The sequence below is a fragment of the Suncus etruscus genome, chromosome 6, assembly GCF_024139225.1.
Source record: "Suncus etruscus isolate mSunEtr1 chromosome 6, mSunEtr1.pri.cur, whole genome shotgun sequence".
In the NCBI taxonomy this organism is placed as follows: Eukaryota; Metazoa; Chordata; class Mammalia; order Eulipotyphla; family Soricidae; genus Suncus; species Suncus etruscus.
This window is the reverse complement of record NC_064853.1, coordinates 53030581-53049613: the sequence shown is the minus strand read 5'-3', so window position 1 is coordinate 53049613 and position 19033 is coordinate 53030581.

The following is a 19033-nucleotide window of genomic DNA, read 5'->3' as shown; positions in this document are numbered from 1 at the left end:
GTAGAGCCCTTTTGACCCCTAGCACCATATCCCCAGTCCTAAGCATGGAACAATTCAGCTGCATAAGCTCCATGCCTTCCCTCTGATTCCCGAATAATCATGAACCAAACCCAAGGAAGGCGGTGAGACTGCAGCTTTTTCCTCGCTGTGTCTCTTGAAGGGGCCTGGATTCTGATGGGGAGGATGATTAAAAGAGAGAGCTGGGTGGCCCTGCCTCATGCCACCAGCCTATTCCATAGTCAAAGAGCTCTTGAAGAAGTCTGAGAGGAGTGGCTTTTGGAAGTTTGGAAGTTTTAGGAAGTTTGGGCTTAAAGACAAATTTTGCAAAAGGGCATGTGTTGTGGTGTGTGTGTGTGTGTGTGTGTGTGTGTGTGTGTGTGTGTGTGTGTGTCGGTGTTTGTCAGTCATCAAGCAAAAAAAACAAAAAACCCATTTCTATTTATTTTTACAAAAGCTCTCCCCAATCCTTATCTCTTAAATTGCATCTTCTCACACCTAGAGTATCTTCTACTTCTGGTAATGACCTAAAAAATCAAATGCATTATTTTATTATGTTTAGCAAGTCTTAGGGGGATTACCATAGATAAGTGTGTGTATGGACCAGAGAGATAGTAGAGGGGTTAAGATACCAGATCCTTTCAATGAATCACTAGCCAGGCTGAGAAGCATAGAGAGAACACCTAAGAGTCCTGGGTGCCCTCAACCATCATCCTACCCTCCAAGTAAAAGACAGACAAATGCATGGGCTTCTTATAACTCTTACTTAAAACAAATACTTACTGCAAAACAAATGGCCTGCCTGTGAACATGTTATCTAAACTGGGGTTTACATAGGACAGAGAAAGAAACAGTTCAATAGATATATTTTTCTTGTTGCTGTTTTTATGGAGGTCACACTAGCAAGTACTGGAGGTGGGACAGAAAGGTCAAGGGCACCAGTGGCTCAGGGAGCCATGAGGGATTGGGAACAGAACTTGGGCTCACTCATGCCAGACATGTGCTCTACATTTGATCTATCTTCCCCACATTTTTGATAGGGTTGTTGGTTTTGTTTTGTTTTGTTTTGTTTGGAGAGTCTCAGGGCTTATTCTTGGCTTTGTGCTCAGCGATCACTCCTGGCAGGCTATCGAGATAAGTGGGATGCAGGGATAGGACCCAAGTAGGACACGTGTAAGACAAACACTGCCTATTTCTCTTTACCCACTAGACTATCTCTCTGGCAGGGATTGATTGTTTTTCTTGTGTAAATTTCTACCAGTGTTTTATGTATCTTGGATATTAACCTGTTATCAGATGATTGGTGGGAAAATATTATCTCCCAGTTTCTGGGTGTCTTTTTTCTGGTACTCATTTCTTTTGCTGTGCTGAAGCTTTATAGCTTGTTGTATCCCATTAATTTTTTTTGTTGTTGTTGTTTTCATTTGCTTGACCAGTGGTGTTGTGTAGCTGAAGATACTTTAGCTTTAATGTCATGTAGTGTTCTACCTATGTTCTCTTCAATATAATTTATGGATTTGGATTTGAATTTTGTTGCATAATGATAGAAAGAGTTCTAAATTTTTTCTTCTTTTTTTGTTTTTGCATATGATTGGCCAGTTATCCCCAACATTATTTTTTGAAGACAGTCATTTGTGACAATCTTTTCTTATTCCAGTTTTATACTATTTCAATTACTACTAGTTCATAGCACAGCTTGAAGTGGAAAGAGAAGGTTTTTTTTTTCCCTTTTTCCTCTTACTGCTTTAGTTTTTTGGAATATAATGATTATTACTCCATATGAATTTCAAGATTATTTTAACTGTGTCTTTAAAAATGTTATGGGTATTTTTAGGGACTGCAATGAATCTGTATAATGCTTTGGGCAAGATTATGTTTTGTCATTTTGACTATGTCGTCATTATCTTGCTTACCTGTCATTTTGACATTGTTGACACTTCTAATCCATGAACAAAGGATGTATTTCCATTTCCTTGTGTCTTCTTTTATTTATTTATTTTTATTTTTAGAAGGTAGAAAAGTTTATTGGAAAGTAGAGGAGAAAGAAGAAGGAAATCCCCCTATGGGGAGGAACTTAGCATAGGAGGACTAAGTTACCTCTTTTATTTCTTTTAGAAGTGATTTATATTTTTCTTTAGATAAGTGTTTTGCCCCTTTTATTAAATTGATTCCAAGGTACTTGATTTTTTAAGGCACAATTCTGAATGGGATTGTTTTTAAACTTTCTCTCTCTTCCATTGAATATAGAGAATTTATGGATTTCTGTGTGTTGATTTTTGTAACCTGTCACTTTACTGTCACTTTACTGTTCACTATTGTTTAAGTAGTTTTTTTTTTCTGTAGAGTTTTCTAAGTATATACTAACATGTTGTCTGTAAATAACGGGAGTTTGACTTCTTTTCTGATATGGATACCCTCAATATCGCTTTCTTGACTAGTTACAATAAAAGGACTTCCATTGGTTCGAATCCCGGTGTCCCATATGGTCCCCCGTGCCTGCCAGGAGCTACTTCTGAGCAGACAGCCAGGAGTAACCCCTGAGCACCGCCGGATATGGCCCAAAAACCAAAAAAAAGGACTTCCAATACTATATAGAATAGTGTAGGTGAGAGTGGGAAATCTTGAAATATGCCGTATTTTAGAGGGAAGGTTTCTTCCACTGAGTACAGTGTTTGCTGTGGACTTGTGTTAAATGACAACTATGTTGAGGAAGATTCTTTTATTGGGACTTTTTTTTTAATCTGAATGGGTGTTTGATCTTGTCAAATGCTTTTCTCGGCATTTATTGATATGTTCATATGATTTTTTTTCTTATATTGATGTGGCATATTACATTGATTAACTTGCATATATTAAAACATCTTTGCTTCCCTAAATGAATCCTACTAGGTCATGGTGTATAAACGTTTTGATGTATTGTTGGATTCAACACCATGACCTAGTAGGATTCATTTATGTTCATCAGGGGTATAGGTCTATAGTCTTTCTTTTCTGAGTTGCCTCTGACTGTTGGTATCGGTTAATATTTACCTCATAGAAATTGTTTGGGAGGATTCCTGTTTTCTCAGCTTTCTGAAAGAGACTGAAGAGGATTAGGAATAAATATGTAAAGCAGGGGTCTCAAACTCAATTTACCTGGGGGCCGCAGGAGGCAAAGTCAGGGTGAGGCAGGGCTGCATAAGGGATTTCTTTCTTTCTTTCTTTTTTTTTTTTTTTTTTTTTGGTTTTTGGGCCACACCCGGCGGTGCTCAGGGGTTACTCCTGGCTGTCTGCTCAGAAATAGCTCCTGGCAGGCACGGGGGACCATATGGGACACCGGGATTCGAACCAACCACCTTTGGTTCTGGATCGGTTGCTTGCAAGGCAAACGCCGCTGTGGTATCTCTCCGGGCCCTACATAAGGGATTTCACAAAAAAAAAAAAAAAAAAAAAAAAAGTCCTCAAATGTCATTATTAGCAGTTTTAATTATTTCTTCTGAACATGAATAGAACATTGAGTGAAGATCATGACCAGTTCTTCTGAACATGGCATCTTTTGCCTAGTCCTTGCTGCCAGAGACTTGACAGCACTTCTTCTCACAAATCTGAACCACATTTGTCTTTAGAGAGACCTTCAGTATGGCTTGAAGATGATCATCATTAAGTCTAGACCTGTACTTTTTGACTTATTGAAGTTCAATGTGGAGAATAATTTTTCACACAAATATGTGCTCCCAAAAAGGCACATGGTGCGCTTGAACATTTGGGAAAGCTCAGGGAAGCTGGGGGGCAATTCTCTCAAAAATTGCCTATGCATGTCTGCTTTTCTTTTTCTTTTTTTTAATTATGATAACAAAGATGCAAAGAAAGAGGACAGGGTAAAGTTACAGTGGAAGCACAATCACCCATAAACAGAATTCTCGGTAGTCCCATTGATGATAGCCCAGCCTTGAACTTTCAGACAAAGAACATCAAGGAAAACAAAACTAAACCCATGTACAATACAATTACTTTGTCCCTCAAATCCCCAGTTGTAGTACATACTATTTCTTAGCAGCACACAATATAATCTAAAGACATTAGACTTATGTAACTCCTTAAACATTGAGGGCAATGTACATTTATCTAGTTCCATGCGCATGTCTGCTTTTCCACTAATCTCCCTGAACGTGGCTTTGAGATCAGAGTTGTATTGCAGGTCAATGAGCTCCATTAGAAGCACAGGAGGGGCATCTTGCACATCAAAGGAAAAGGGGTCCACAAAAATTTGGAAAGTGGCTCTGTGCTTTTTGAAGTCTGCAAATCTGTGATCCAATTCCTTCTCTAGCTTAAAAATAGCATCAACATATTTCTCACCACTGAATGGTATGCCTGCATCCACAAGTTCCTTGCATGCTGGGAAATGGCAAAAGTTTGTCTGAGAGAGCTGGGATTTCCATAACACAAGTTTTGTGGAGAATGCTCTCACTTTGTCATAGGCAGCACTGATAAGCTGCCCCAGGCCTTGTAACATCTTGTTTAGTACATTCAGCTTATGTGTGATGTCAACAAGAAAAGCTAAGTCCATGAGCCATTTGTGATCACTCAACTCAGAAACAGCATTCCTTTCCTTCTCCATGAAGGCTTTCACTTCTTCTCTCAACTCAGAAAATCTTTTCAGGCATTTCCCGTGCTGAGTCAATGTACCTCGGTGAAATAGAGCACATCTCCATATTCTGATTCCATTTCCTCTAAAAAAGCATGGAACCTCCTGTGCTTTAAGCCCCTGGATCTGATTTGGTTGATGCATTTCGCAACAACAGACATCAATTGTCACACGGCAGGCATTTACTGCAAAGGGCCTGCTGATGGATAATGCAGTGAAGAGCAATGGCCTTCTCTACATCCTCCTCTTCAAGTTTTTTTTGAACAAGTGCCACCAGTCCATTTTTTTCCTCCCTGTCATCGATGGCTCCATCGATTATTATTCCAACAAACCTCTTCCATGGCAAACCTGCATTCTCAATGGCATCACACAGATGCCGAAATATCTCATTAGTGGTGGTCTGGCCATGCATTGGAATTATTGTGAGCAGCTCCTCTGTCAATTCAAAATTGCAATCAACACCACGGACATAAATTGTGAGCTGCGCAGTGTCTGTTATATCTGTGCCCTCGTCAAGAGAAACTGAGTATGCATCAAAACATTTGGCTTTCTCACACAGTTGATGATAAATGTCACTTGACATGTCAGAAATGCGCTATGCCACAGTGTTGGCAGAAAGGCTGATTTTGCTAAACTGACCTTTCTTTTCCAGACAGATAATACTTGCAGCCTGTAACATGCATTTTTTTTAAATGAACTGTCCTTCTGTGAATGGTTTCCCTGCCTTAGCAATTATCTCACTAACCATGTAAGTAGCTTCGACTGATGCAACATTCTCTTTGGTTGCTTTCTTGAAGAAATCTTGTTGCCTCATTAGACATGCTTCAAGACTGGCAACCCGCTTGGTTCTCTCATTCCCTTGATATTTTGCACATTCCTCAGCATGTTTAGTTGAATAATGGCGTTTCAAGTTGTATTCCTTGTGCACTGCAACTTTCTCTGAGCAAATAAGATATGTGGGGATGCCCCTGTACTCAATAAAGAAATACTGCGTCTCCCACTTTTCCTGAAATTATCTGTGCTCGTCATCAATCTTTCTCTTCACTGCAGGCTTTGATGAAGTCATGATGAAGGTATGACAAAATCTAATTCTGTAATAAACTTCTCTCCCTTAGGCCTCTGATAATGCAAGGGACAGCGGGCAGGAGCAGCGGAAATGACGTCTGCGCTAGGCGCAAAGTATTCACGATTATTTGCTTACCGAATATTTGCAATAAAAAATCGCAAAAAATAGCATTAAACATTTGCATACCCCGAATGGAACTGCTCAGGGTATGCGAATGTTTAATGTGATTTTATTGTGATTATTCAGTAAGTGAATAATCGCGAATACTGCGATATTTGAAGACCGGCCGCAGTCACAAAATGTACGGAGGGCCGCAAAACGGCCTGCGGGCCACAAGTTTGAGACCCCTGATGTAAAGGTTTTGTTTGTTTGTTTGTTTGGGGGTAACACCCGGCTGTGCTCAGGAATTACTCCTGGCTCTACACTCAGAAATCACTCCTGGCAGGCTCAGGGAACAATATGGGATGCTGGGATTCAAACCACCATCCTTCTGCATGCAAGGCAAATGCCCTACCTGCATGCCATCCCTCTGGCCCCAAATATTTAAAGGTTTTGAATAACTCACTAGTGAAAACATTTCTTTTCTGTGCTCCCATTTCATGGCATAATTTCAAAGCAATTTCTGATGCTCTTTTTTATTTTTTATTTTTTTATTTAAACACCTTGATTACATACATGATTGTGTTTGGGTTTCAGTCATGTAAAGAACACCACCCATCACCAGTGCAACATTCCCATCACCAATGTCACAAATCTCCCTCCTCCCCACCCAACCCCCGCCTGTACTCTAGACAGGCTTTCTATTTCCCTCATACATTCTCATTATTAGGATAGTTCCAAATGTAGTTATTTCTCTAACTAAATTCATCCCTGTTTGTGGTGAGCTTCATGAGGTGAGCTGTAACTTCCAGCCCTTCTCTCTTTTGTGTCTGAAAGTTATTATTGCAAGAATGTCTTTCATTTTTCTTAAAACCCATAGATGGGTGAGACCATTCTGCATCTTTCTCTCTCTCTCTGACTTATTTCACTCAGCATAATAGATTCCATGTACTTCCATGTATAGCAGGGGTCCCAAACTTGCAGCCCGCAGGCCGCAAACGGCCCTTCATACAACATTTTGTGGTCCTGCCCTAGAGGAATCTTTTTTTGTTTTGTTTTGTTTTGTTTTAGTTGTTTGTGTCGCACCCCTCAATGTTCAAGGCTTACTACTGACTTTGCACTCAAGGATCACCCCGACTTTGCCTCCTGTGGCCCGCAGGTAAATTCAATTTGAGACCCCTGATGTATAGGAAAATTTCATGACTTGATCTCTCCTGACAGCTGCATAATATTTCATTGTGTATATGTACCACAGTTCCTTTCTTTTCTTTTTTTTTTTTGGTTTTTGGTTTTTGGGCCACACCCATTTGGTGCTCAGGGGTTACTCCTGGCTATGCGCTCAGACATCGCTCCTGGCTTGGGGGGACCATATGGGACGTCGGGGGATTGAATTGCAGTCTGTCCTACGCTAGAGCTTGCAAGGCAGACACCCTACCTCTAGCGCCACCTTCCCGGCCCCGTACTACAGTTTCTTTAGCCATTCTTATGCTCTTTTGAATTTCTATGCTATCTGTTGTAGTCTCTACCCTTTGTGATTTGGTTTTCTAGAGTTTTCTCTCTTTCTTGTGAGTGTTGTTAATTTTGTCAATTCTGTTTTTTTTTCCTTCAAGGAACCAACTCTTAGTTTCATTGATCTTTTAGTTTGTTCTTTAGTTTCAATTTTATTTATCTGCTCTGTTTTATTATTTTTAATTTCCAAATGTTTGAGTTTCTTTTTTTTTTTTTTTTTTGGTTTTTTGGGTCTCACCCGGCAGTGCTCAGGAGTTACTCCTGGCTCCATGCTCAGAAGTCGCTCCTGGGAGCACGGGGGACCATATGGGACGCCGGGATTCGAACCGATGACCTTTTGCATGAGAGGCAAACGCCTTACCTCCATGCTATCTCTCCGGCCCCATGTTTGAGTTTCTATACATTTCTGTTTGTGGTTACCTTTCAGATTCAACACAACTTGGTCTGAAAAAATAGGTATTTGGAGTGTGGAGGTATGACTCCATATGAATTTCTACAGCATTTGATCTATGTCTTTAAAAATATCAGGGCTGGGCTGGAGCAATAGCACAATGGTAAGGCATTTGCTTTGCATGTGGCCAACACAAGACAGACCCTGGTTCGAATCCTGGCATCCCATATGGTCCCCTGAGCCTGCCAGGAGTGACTTCTGAGCATAGAGCCAGGAGTAACCCCTGAGCACCACTGGGTGTGACCCAAAATTAAAAAAAAACCAGGGCCAGAGCGATAGCACAGCGGTAAGACCTTTGCCCTGCATGCGACCAACACAGGACGAGCCCGGGTCAAATACCGGCATCTCAGATGGTCCCCTGAACCTACCAGGAGCTACTCTGGCTGAAGAGCCAGGAGTAACCCCTGAGTACTGCCAGTTGTGACCCAAAAACAAATAAACAAAAAACAAAAAATAAAAATATCATGACTATTCAATATTTTATTGAATCTGTATAATGCTTTGATACATTTCTATTCTCTTAATTTTATGGAGGTATGTTTTATGACTCAGAATGTGGTCTATCTTAAGATGTTCTGGGGCCGGAGAGATAGCATGGAGGTAAGGCGTTTTCCTTACATGCAGAAGGATGGTGGTTCAAATCCCAACATCCCATATGGTCCCCTGAGCCCTGAACACTGCTGGGAGTGACCCAAAACAAAAAGAAAAAAAAAAGAAAACGTTCCATATGTACTATATATGTTATATATATATATATATATATATTTAAGTTTATCTCTTTCTTTAAGCCAATGTTTCCTTGTTGATTTTTTTGGGGGCAACACACCTGGATGCTCTCAGGGGTTACTCCTGGCTCTGTGCTCAGAAATCACTCCTAGCAGGCTTGGGGGACCATATGGGATGCTGGGAATCGAACCTGGGTTGGCTGCATGCAAGGCAAACACCTTACCACTGTGCTATCCCTCTGGCTCCTCCTTGTTGATTTGTGTGTGTTTTTGGTTTTGTTTTTTTGATCACACCCAGTGATACTCAGAAGTTACTCCTAGCTTTGCACTCAGAAATTGCTCCTGGTTTGGGGGACCATATGGGATGCCGGGGATCGAACCCAGGTCTGTCCTGGGTCAGCTGCTTGCAAGGCAAATGCCCTACTGTTGTTCTATTACTCCAGACTCTCCTTGTTGATTTTTTAATCTAATGGATCTATCTGGAAGTGATCAAGTGTGTTGGAATCTCCAACTACTATTGTGTTGCTGTGAGAACAACTTTCTCATGACAGGGATATGGTTAAGTATCTCAATGCAAAGTTAATGCAGTCTTACATCAGAATAATGATGGATAAAATGTTTGGTAACCTCATCAACTCCCATAAAATGAAAAGAAACTTTGTACAGAATAAACACACACACACACACACACACACACACACACACACACACACACACACACACGCTAGTTCAGAGAGATAGAACAGGAGTTAAGAAACTTGCCTTGGGCCCGGAGAGATAGCTCAGCGGCGTTTGCCTTGCAAGCAGCCAATCCAGAACCTAAGGTGGTTGGTTCGAATCCTGGTGTCCCATATGGTCCCCCGTGCCTGCCAGGAGCTATTTCTGAGCAGATAGCCAGGAGTAACCCCTAAATACAGCTGGGTGTGACCCAAAAAACAAAAAACAAAACAAAAAAAAAAAGAAACTTGCCTTGCATATGTTGACCACAGTTTGATTCTCAGCACTGCATGTGGTCTCCTGGATGCTGCCAAGAATGAGCCCTGAGCTCAGAACCAGGAGTAAGTTCTCAGTACTACTAGTGTGGCCCCCACCAAACCAGAAACCATAAAGCTAGAACAACAGCATTAAGAACAACCCCCCCGCAAAACAAAACCCTCACAAGACCTAAAACCAAAAACATAATTTGCACATAGTGGAAAAACTCTTGAAAGATATATTTAAAATGTTATTGAAGTTATTTCTGGGTGGTAATAGAATTGAAAGTAGTGTTTCTTCCCTTATCTGAGCAACTGAGATATTTATTGAAGCATTATTTTATAGTAAGGAAGTAAGGTACAAAGCAAATAGGTCTTAGTGTAGACTGTTGACCTTTCTGCTGGACTGCTATTTCCTCTCAGTCAATGACCAATCTTCCGCTTCATCAGCATGAACCCAAGTACTTTCTCCTCCTTCACAAGACTCACAACTCTGGTCTGCCACACTGTTACTATAAAAAATCCTTCTAGATGAGGTCCCAAGTGATAATGCAGCAAGCAGATATGGTGTAGGCTTGCATGAAGCCAACCCTGGGTTTTATCCTGGTATCTTATTGATTCCTCATGTCCTTACAGGAGTGATTCCTGAGTTCAGAGCCAGAAGTCATCCCTGAGCATTGCTGGGTGTGGCCTCCAAACAAAACAAAATGTCCTAGAACTTTGGTTTACTGTATATTTGGCATTATCCATTATTTTTCTTTGGTTGTATTCTCATTAAAGAGTAGAAGAAGGGACTCGGCTGAGAGGTGAGTGAGATATTATTCTTTTCTTCAAATACTGTAGTGGCTGTTAAATGGAGAAGTGTTTGGTACCTTTTGCATAACTACCTCTAAACAGAAAAACCAGGGGACAATGAAGATCTTTATGACAGCAGTAGATTGCTTTGGATCTAAAGAAATAGCTCTCCCTAGGAGGAGTGGCTGATGAGAGGTTGGGCTATCTTGGATCCTGGGCTGTTCACGAGCACCCATGAGCCTAGTACATGTTCCTTGGTAGATTTACTTTCTAAAATCTAACAGCTCTTGTCTCCATAGCGAGGAAGAAAACATTCTGGGAATAGAGAGATCGCCTTGTATTTCTCTGTCCATCCTACAGGGTTAAATATAGAACAGTTGTTCAATATTAATTTAGGAAAGTGACCTTTATAGCAACAGATTCATACTGCTGGTTCTGGCCCTAACTTCCAGGAAAATGCACTTATTATCTCTCTGAACAATTTCTACCTTGTGACCTTGTACTGACTTCCCTTTGAGCCTATACAAGCTGTACCTGAACATTTTCCTCCCTATTTTCCTGTCTGATTCTGTTAATCATTCTTCAGCTCTCTTCTCTTATTCATTTCCTCCAGGATATGCACTGATAACCCAACCAGGGTGATCCTAATTGGGTTAGAGCACCAACTCTGTGGTTCTCATGATCCTGTCCCCCCACTTTCTAGTGTGTATCATCCATGTCCCTGTCACCCCTTGGGCACTGCTAGAAATGAGTCCTGGGTGCAGAGCCAGGAATAACCCCTGAGAATTGTGGGGTATGGACCACCCCACTCCCACTTCTATCTCATACACACACACCCAAAAATGAGTAAGGAGTTCCTGAAGTGTGTACATGCTTGTAAAAGCCAGGCTTCTTCTTTAAGACACAAAGAAGACACCATGTCTCTTGCCAGAATTGGGGAACAGTTTTTCATGCCCGCTGGGATCTGGTATGTGAGCAGAATGTGGGTGTTGGATAGTTACTGAGGTTCAGACCCCAGCTCTGCAACTTTCCTGCAGCATGTAGGCTGCTTATTCTCTCTGTGATCTTGTCCACAAAAGGGAAACTGTAGCCTCTGCTCCTCAGAGATGCTAGGAGGATTAAACAGGGTGATGTCTGAACAATTTCTGAGGACTATGAATTTCCTTTTTACAAAAACGCGAACTCAAGAACCAAGTGAAAGGCCTTAAAAGCCTTCCAAAATCCAAGGCCCATATACATGGGGGAATGGAGGACATGAGCCAATGGGGACAAAGAGAAATATTCCTTTGAAATTTGAGTTAGGGGCTGGAGAGAAAGTACAAGGTATAATAAGACCCTTGTCTTGCATGCAACTGACCTTGACTAGAATACCCAGCACTACATATGGTTCCTTGACCACTACTAGATATGCACTGTGCACAGAGTCAGAGAAAGTTTCTGAACATTGTTGGGTTCAGACGACTGCTGGGTGTCATCCCCCAAAACACACAAACAAAATAATCAAGGTAGCTAGGGTGTGACTTAATGGTGCTCATGTATAGCCTGTATGAGGCCCTAGATTTGCTTTCCCAAACCGCAAATAAACAAACCAAACAGAACAATTGAGTTGGTAGTTATTTCTGAGGAAAATCTGGGGTGTATGTATGAGGGGGAGGGAAGATCAGGGAAATAAGGGAAGCAAAGTAAGGAAGAAATGCATTATAGGTATTAAATATCACAGCTGAGGGTTTAAGATTGGGGTAGAGTTATTAATTTTTACTATTTCTTTTGTTTGTTTTGGGGTCATACTCAGTGGTGCTCAGGACTTACTTCAGGTTCTGTGCTCAAGGATCACTCCTGGCAAGGTTTAGGGTACCATATGGGGTGTTTGGGATCAAACTTAGGTCAACTTCTTACAAGACAAGCACCCTACCTACAGTATTAATTCTCTGGCTATATGTAGTTGAGAAAGGGCCTGAGCATAGTGTTGGGAGTAGGGCTGGTAGAATCTTTCTTCCACCATCTCCAAGATGGTGTCCAAGAGTAGCTGAGACTTAGGAGACAGTGGGTTCAACCATAGAGAGTGTATATTGAGGGGTTCACTTTGGCTTGTGCCCTTGGAGATGCTCATGACTTTCCTGGAAAGTCCAAGGCTTTTTTTTGGGGGGGGGTCACACCTGGCAGCGCTCAGGGGTTACTCCTGGCTCTATGCTCAGAAATTGCTCCTGGCAGACTCGGGGGAACCATATGGGATGCCGGGATTCAAACCACCGTCCTTCTGCATCTAAGGCAAATGCCTTACTGCTGTGCTATCTCTCCAGCCCCAAAGTCCAAGGCTTTTCTATCTTGGAACTCCTACCTTTTTCTCCAACCCTACTTAAGAGATAGGAAAGGGCAAAAAGACTTGATTGTTTGTAAAAATCATCACCTTCTTGTATCCTGTGTCTTATTTGTCTGGAGGTGGGACTCCATAGTCTGGAATAGGTCCTGGTGCCAACTAGTGAGTTATGACTCATACAACTGACTCATTCCTTCTGGTCTTTTTCAACCCCAAACTCTTATTGCTTTGACCCTACTCTGTGCTTGTAGGAATGAGCTCAGGCATAATGTAAACAAGTTTCATGGATGGAATACTGTGTCATAAAGGCAATAACAGGTGACATGAGGAGATTATGGTACTTTCTTCCCTCCCTCCCTCTTCTGCTTTCTCCATCAGTTTCCTTCACAAATATGGAGTCGAGGAAGGGCCATTATCTACATGCAACAGGAGGGCTGGAGTTATGGCACAGTGGTAGGCATTTGCCTTGCACATGGACGACCAGGACAGGCCTGGGTTTGATCCGCAGTATCCATATGGTTCCCTGACCATGCATAACAATTTCTGAGCACAGAGCCAGGAGTAACTCCTGAGCACTGCAGGGTGTGACCCCAAAAGAAAACAAGACAAACAAAAACAAAAACACGTACGACAGGAATTTGTGCCTAATATGTTTTCCCACTAAGAAAACAGCCCTCCTATGGATCCTTGTAAACAGAAATGATATGTAGCAAATATCAATCACCATTGACTTTCTTTCTTTCTTTCTTTTCTTTCTTTCTTTCTTCTTTCTTTCTTTCTTTCTTTCTTTCTTTTCTTTCTTTCTTTCTTTTTCTTCTTTTTCTTTTCTTCTTTCTTTTTTCTCTTTCTTTCTTTCTTTTCTTTCTTTTCTTTCTTTCTTTCGTTTCTTTCTTTTCTTTTTTCTTTCTTTCTTTCTTTCTTTCTTTCTTTCTTTTCTTTTTCTTTCTTTCTTTCTTTCTTTTCTTCTCTTTCTTTCTTTCTTTCTTTCTTTCTTTCTTTCTTTCTTTCTTTCTTTCTTTCTTTCTTCTTCTTTCTTTCTTTCTTTTCTCCTTCTCTTCTCTTCTTTCTTTCTTTTTCTTTCTTTCTTCTTTCTTCTTTCTTTCTTCTTTCTTTCTTTCTCTTCTTTTCTTTCTTTCTTTCTTCTTTCTTTCTTTCCTCTTCTTCTTTCTTCTTCTTCCTTCCTTCTCTTCTTTCTTTCCTCCCTTCCTTCCTCCCTCCATTCTTCCTTCCTTCCTCCCTTCCTTTCTTCCTCCTTCCTCCCTCCCCTTCTTTCTTTCCTCCCTTCCTCCCTCCCTCCCTTCTTTCCTTCCTTCCTCCCTCTTTTTTCCTCCCTCTCTTCTTTCCTCCCTTCCTCCCTCTCTTCTTTCCTTCTTCCTTCCTTCCTCCCTCCCTCCCTTCCTTCCTCCCTCCCTCCTTCTTTCCTTTCTTCCTTCCTTCCTTCCTTCCTTCCTTTCTTCTTCCTCCCTCCCTCCATTTCTTCCTTCCATCCTCCCTCCCTCCTTTTCTTCCTTCCTCCTCCCTCCCTCCCTCCTTTCCTTCCTTCCTTCCCTTCCTTCCTTCCTTCCTTCCTTCCTTCCTTCCTTCCTTCCTTCCTTCCTTCCTTCCTTGCTTGCTTGCTTTCTTTCTTGCTTTCTTTCTTTCTTTCTTTCGTTCTTTCTTCTTTTATCTTTTCTTCTCTCTTTATTTTTGGGTTTTTGGGTCACATCTGGCAGTGCTCAGGAATTACTCCTAGCTCTGTTCTCAGAAACCGCTCCTATCAGGCTCGGGGGACCATATGGGATGCTGGAGTTTGAACCGGGGTCTGTCCTGTGTTGGCCTCATGCAAGACCAATGCCCTACTGCTGTGCTATTGCTCCGTCTCCTTTCCTGTTCTCAAATCTAAAGATAACCTATCACATCATTCATCCCAATAATAGGTACAACCTAAAATCACACTAACTTACAGTAAAAGCACATATGCTGCTGGCAGTTGTTTTGCCAGTAGTTTGATCCGTGAAGTAGAAGCTTAGTGGTGTCTCTCCCTCAGCTCACGGCATGCTAACCAAGTGCTCCTGACAAAACAAAGGTTGAATGCTATTTAAACAACTTTTTTTTCGGGGCCCGGAGAGATAGCACAGCAGCGTTTGCCTTGCAAGCAGCCGATCCAGGACCAAAGGTGGTTGGTTCGAATCCCCGGTGTCCCATATGGTCCCCCCATGCCTGCCAGGAGCTATTTCTGAGCAGACAGCCAGGTGTAACCCTGAGCACTGCCGGGTGTGGCCCAAAAAAACCAAAAACAAAACAAAAAAAAAACTTTTTTTTCTTTAAAAAAAGAAAAGAAAAAGGAAACCCTAGGATTTCTTTTTTTCTTTTTGTTTTTGGGTCTCACCAGCTAGTGCTCTAGGATCATTCTTGGAAGACTCAGGGACCGGACCATATGGGGTGCCAGGGAGCAAACCTGGGTCAGCTACTTACTAGGCAAGCCCTTACACTTCGTACTATGTCTCCTGCCCTTCATATGAGAATTTCTTTTGCTCAGGGAAAGCTGGTACTTTCATAAAAGCAAAGTGACATAATGTGAACTTTCAAAAAGCAGGGGATACCTCTGTATGTAAAGCAGCTGAGTCAGCCTTTTCTCAATTCACTCAGATCTTTCTTTTATACTAAGTTTCCAAGTGTTGGTATGCAAGGTCTTTGTAAACAGGTCTGAAAACCAATTTTCTTAGAATAGTATCTATACTAAATAAACAGTACCTTGCCTAAAGGAATTCTCAGTATGTCCTTCCCTTCTCAGAGCTGCCTGTGAGAAAGAGCCAGTTACCAGCATGACATTCCATAACTGTCCACAAGGTGGCGCATAGAGGCCAAGAGAAGTTGATCTGGTCTAGATGCGCTGGGTGGGAGGTTAGGTGTGGATCATCTGGACAGGAAGTTTTTGTTTGTTTGTTTGTTTGTTTATTGGGGGCCACACCCGGCAGCGGTGTTTAGGTGTTACCCCTGGCTTTGCACTCAGAAATCGCTCCTGGCAGGCTCGGGGGACCATATAGGATGCCGGGAATCGAACCTGGGCTTATAGCGGCCGGCAGCGTGCAAGGTAAATGCCCTGGACAGGAAATTCTGAACTCTTGTGAAAACTACTCACTGCAAGAAGCAGATGCACAACCTGACAGGAAGTGGTAATAAAAATAACAACATCTGTCTTAACAAGTACACCCCTTCCCATGCAGCCTTCACCGTGCAATCTTCCCATCACCAATGCCCCCCATGTCTTCCCTCCCTACCCCCCCACTTGTATTCGAGACAGGCTTTCTACATACCTTATTCACTGGCATTGTTATGATAGTTCTCAGCGTAGTTATTTCTCTACTACTCTTTGTGGTGAGCTTCATATCTTGTTTTTGTTATGACTGAAACCCAACTACAATTAAGTTTGTAATCATGGTGTATTTAAATAAAGAAATTATAAAAAAATTAAATAATTAACATCTATTATACCATATTAAATTTACCACTAAGGGAACACTTTTTTTTTTTTTTTTTTTTTTTTTTTGGTTTTTGGGTCATACCCAGCAGCGCTCAGGGGTTACTCCTGGCTCTATGCTCAGAAATCCCTCCTGGCAGGCTCGGGGGACCATATGGGATGCCGGGATTCAAACAACTGTCCTTCTACATGTAAGGCAAATGCCTTACCTCCATGCTATCTCTCCAGCCCCAGAGATCACCTCTTTCAACACAAAATTGACCCTTTTATTCTTTTGACTACCCCTACTTAAATTGGTCTGATATCAATTTTATTTAGTTACATTTTTTCCCCTTAGACCAGGGGTCTCAAACTCAATTTACCTGGGGGCCGCAGGAGGCAAAGTCAGGGTGATCCTTGAGTGCAAAGTAGTAAGCCTTGTACATTGGGGGGTGTGACCCAAACAACTAAAACAAAACAAAACAAAAAAAGATTCCTCTAGGGCAGGGCCACAAAATGTTGTACGGAGGGCCGCAAACGGTCCATGGGCTTCGAGTTTGAGACCCCTGCCTTAGATCATATGTAAAATCAGATAGCATTTGTTTTTTTTTTTTTTTTGTCTGATTTACTTTACTGAGCATAATACTCTCTAATCGTATTCCCGTTATTACAAATCGCAGGATTTCTATTTTTTTAATAAAAAGCAACTGAGTAATATTTCTTTTTTTTTTTGTTTTTTGTTTTTGGCCACACCCATTTGATGCTCAGGGGTTACTCCTGGCTAAGCGCTCAGAAATTGCCCCTGGCTTGGGGGGACCATATGGGCCCCGGGGGATCAAAAGGCTGTCCTTCCTTGGCTAGTGCTTGCAAGGCAGACACCTTACCTCTAGCGCAACCTCACCAGCTCCAGTATTTCATTTTGTATACAGACTACAGTTTCTTTATTTACTCATGTCAAGAATTTACGTTTTTTGTTATTGAAATTACACTGTTATTTTTTTTATGGGAGGTAACTATTCAGAAGTGGAATAACTGGATTGTATGGCATTACTTCTATTAATTTTTTTTGTTTTATTTTCTTTGGGTCACACCCAGCAGCACTCAGGGGTTACTCCTGGCTCTGCACTCAGAAATCACCCCTGGCAGGCTCGGGGAATCATATGGGATATCAGGATTTGAACCACTGTCTGGATCAGCTGCGTGCAAGGCAAATGCCCTACCACTGTGCTATTTCTATGGCCTCTCTTATTAATTTTTTGAGGAATTTTTATATTGCTCTCTAGTTTACGTTCCCACCAACAATAAACCTATTGTTCTCAAAGACTAGACTTAAGGAGTGTTTGTAAAAGAAGAACACACTTCCCCATCTATTTCTACTTTTTCTTTAAAAATAGAATTCTTTATTAAAAAAAAGTCTAAGTTAGCACCAACAAACATTAGAACATTATTTAAATATTATACAAAGGGAGCAAAAAGAAATAAAACACACATGTCTAGAGTGATATATAATCCTCTCAATACTCTAGAGTAGTTGTTCCAATCTGAGGCATAGCCTCCTCTTCATCTAATGGCCTACCATAAGTCCCTGTAGCTCAGGCCACTAGAAATGCAAGGTCTTTGTAAACAGGTCTGGAAAATTGGTCTGGGAAATTTCCTGGGCACTGACCCAGAACACTGGATTTGTTTTGTTCTTTTTCCTTCATGCTAAGTAATATGTGAACAGGTCTGATTGCAGAAATGTGTGTGGGCACACATAAGAGACAGAGATAAAACATGTATATGCTTGTATTCATATGTGCATCCACATGTGAGAATTTTTGTGCATGTGTGTATCTATTTGTCTCTGTGTTTTTATGTATATGAGAATTACAACCAAGGTTTTATTGACATAGTCAAAGGACTGGGTTTGGCCCAGATGATGAGAAACCAAAGATCTCCTCACCTTAAAAATAACATAACAAGTCAACATTACAGCTTCATTGTTGGAAAGAAGACAAATGTCCAGTGGCTTATTAATCATTTTTTTAGCCAAGGAATCCTTAAAACCCAATGCAAGCTCCTGCAGCCAAAAATCAGCACAGAAAAATTAGTACTGTGCTAGATGGCAGGAATGGGAAGTTTGAGAGGCCAGGCTTCTCCCTCCCACACTCTTTCCAGGAAACCAAAAGGCTTTTAAAGAACAGGGTTTGAAAACTCCAAGTACCTTAAGGCCAAGTACCTTAGAGGAGCTTTCCCAGATCCATCTTTTAATTATATTCCCTCAGGTTGGCTTTAAAACAATATTTTCTCATGGGTAAATAGCTTTGAAGCCCTTCTGACACAAAAAGACAAAGATAGGTGCTAGCCATTCAATAGTAGTGCCAAGGTCACAGAACCAATTGTTCAGACCCTCCAGTCACAAAACAGGCCCAAGTTCAGGATCCTCTGAGTAAAAATTCAACCATGTTCTTCCATGGTTGAGCCCAGGTATGGTAATAAAACACTTTTGAGAACCAAGTCACTGCCACCAGTTCTTGACAGTCACTGATTTCCAGAGATACCAGGACAGAAAGTGGAACTTAATAACCAAGTAGAAAACCAAGTCTAAAATGCTCAAATAGGGCTCAAGGCCTAGATATCTAGCCCCTGTTCTCCATGAGCCTATCTGCATGAATGAACCTTCTGAAGGTCAGCATTTGGTTCTTTGCAGGGAAAGGGAGTGTGACCTGGGTTCCCTTGGCTTCTGGGTTTTGGGTTCTTAGCATGCTGATTCCTTATGAGGTAGGGCAGTGAGAGCAGAAGGAGACAGGGAGCAAGACAGCTGCACCCCCCTCTGAGCTCTGGGGTCTCTCATACAAAAGGCCCAGTGGCTTCTTCTTAGCCTGGGTGGAAGGAGGACATTAAGGTCACCATGCAGATGTCCACAATCTGGCAGGCTATAAGCATCCCTGTCTGTCTCTTTCCCTTCTGTTCTCTTGACTCTCAACATACCTCAGGTGACAGAGAAGAGTCAGTGAAGACCAAGGCACAGGGGTCAGAGTAATAGTACAACCACTAG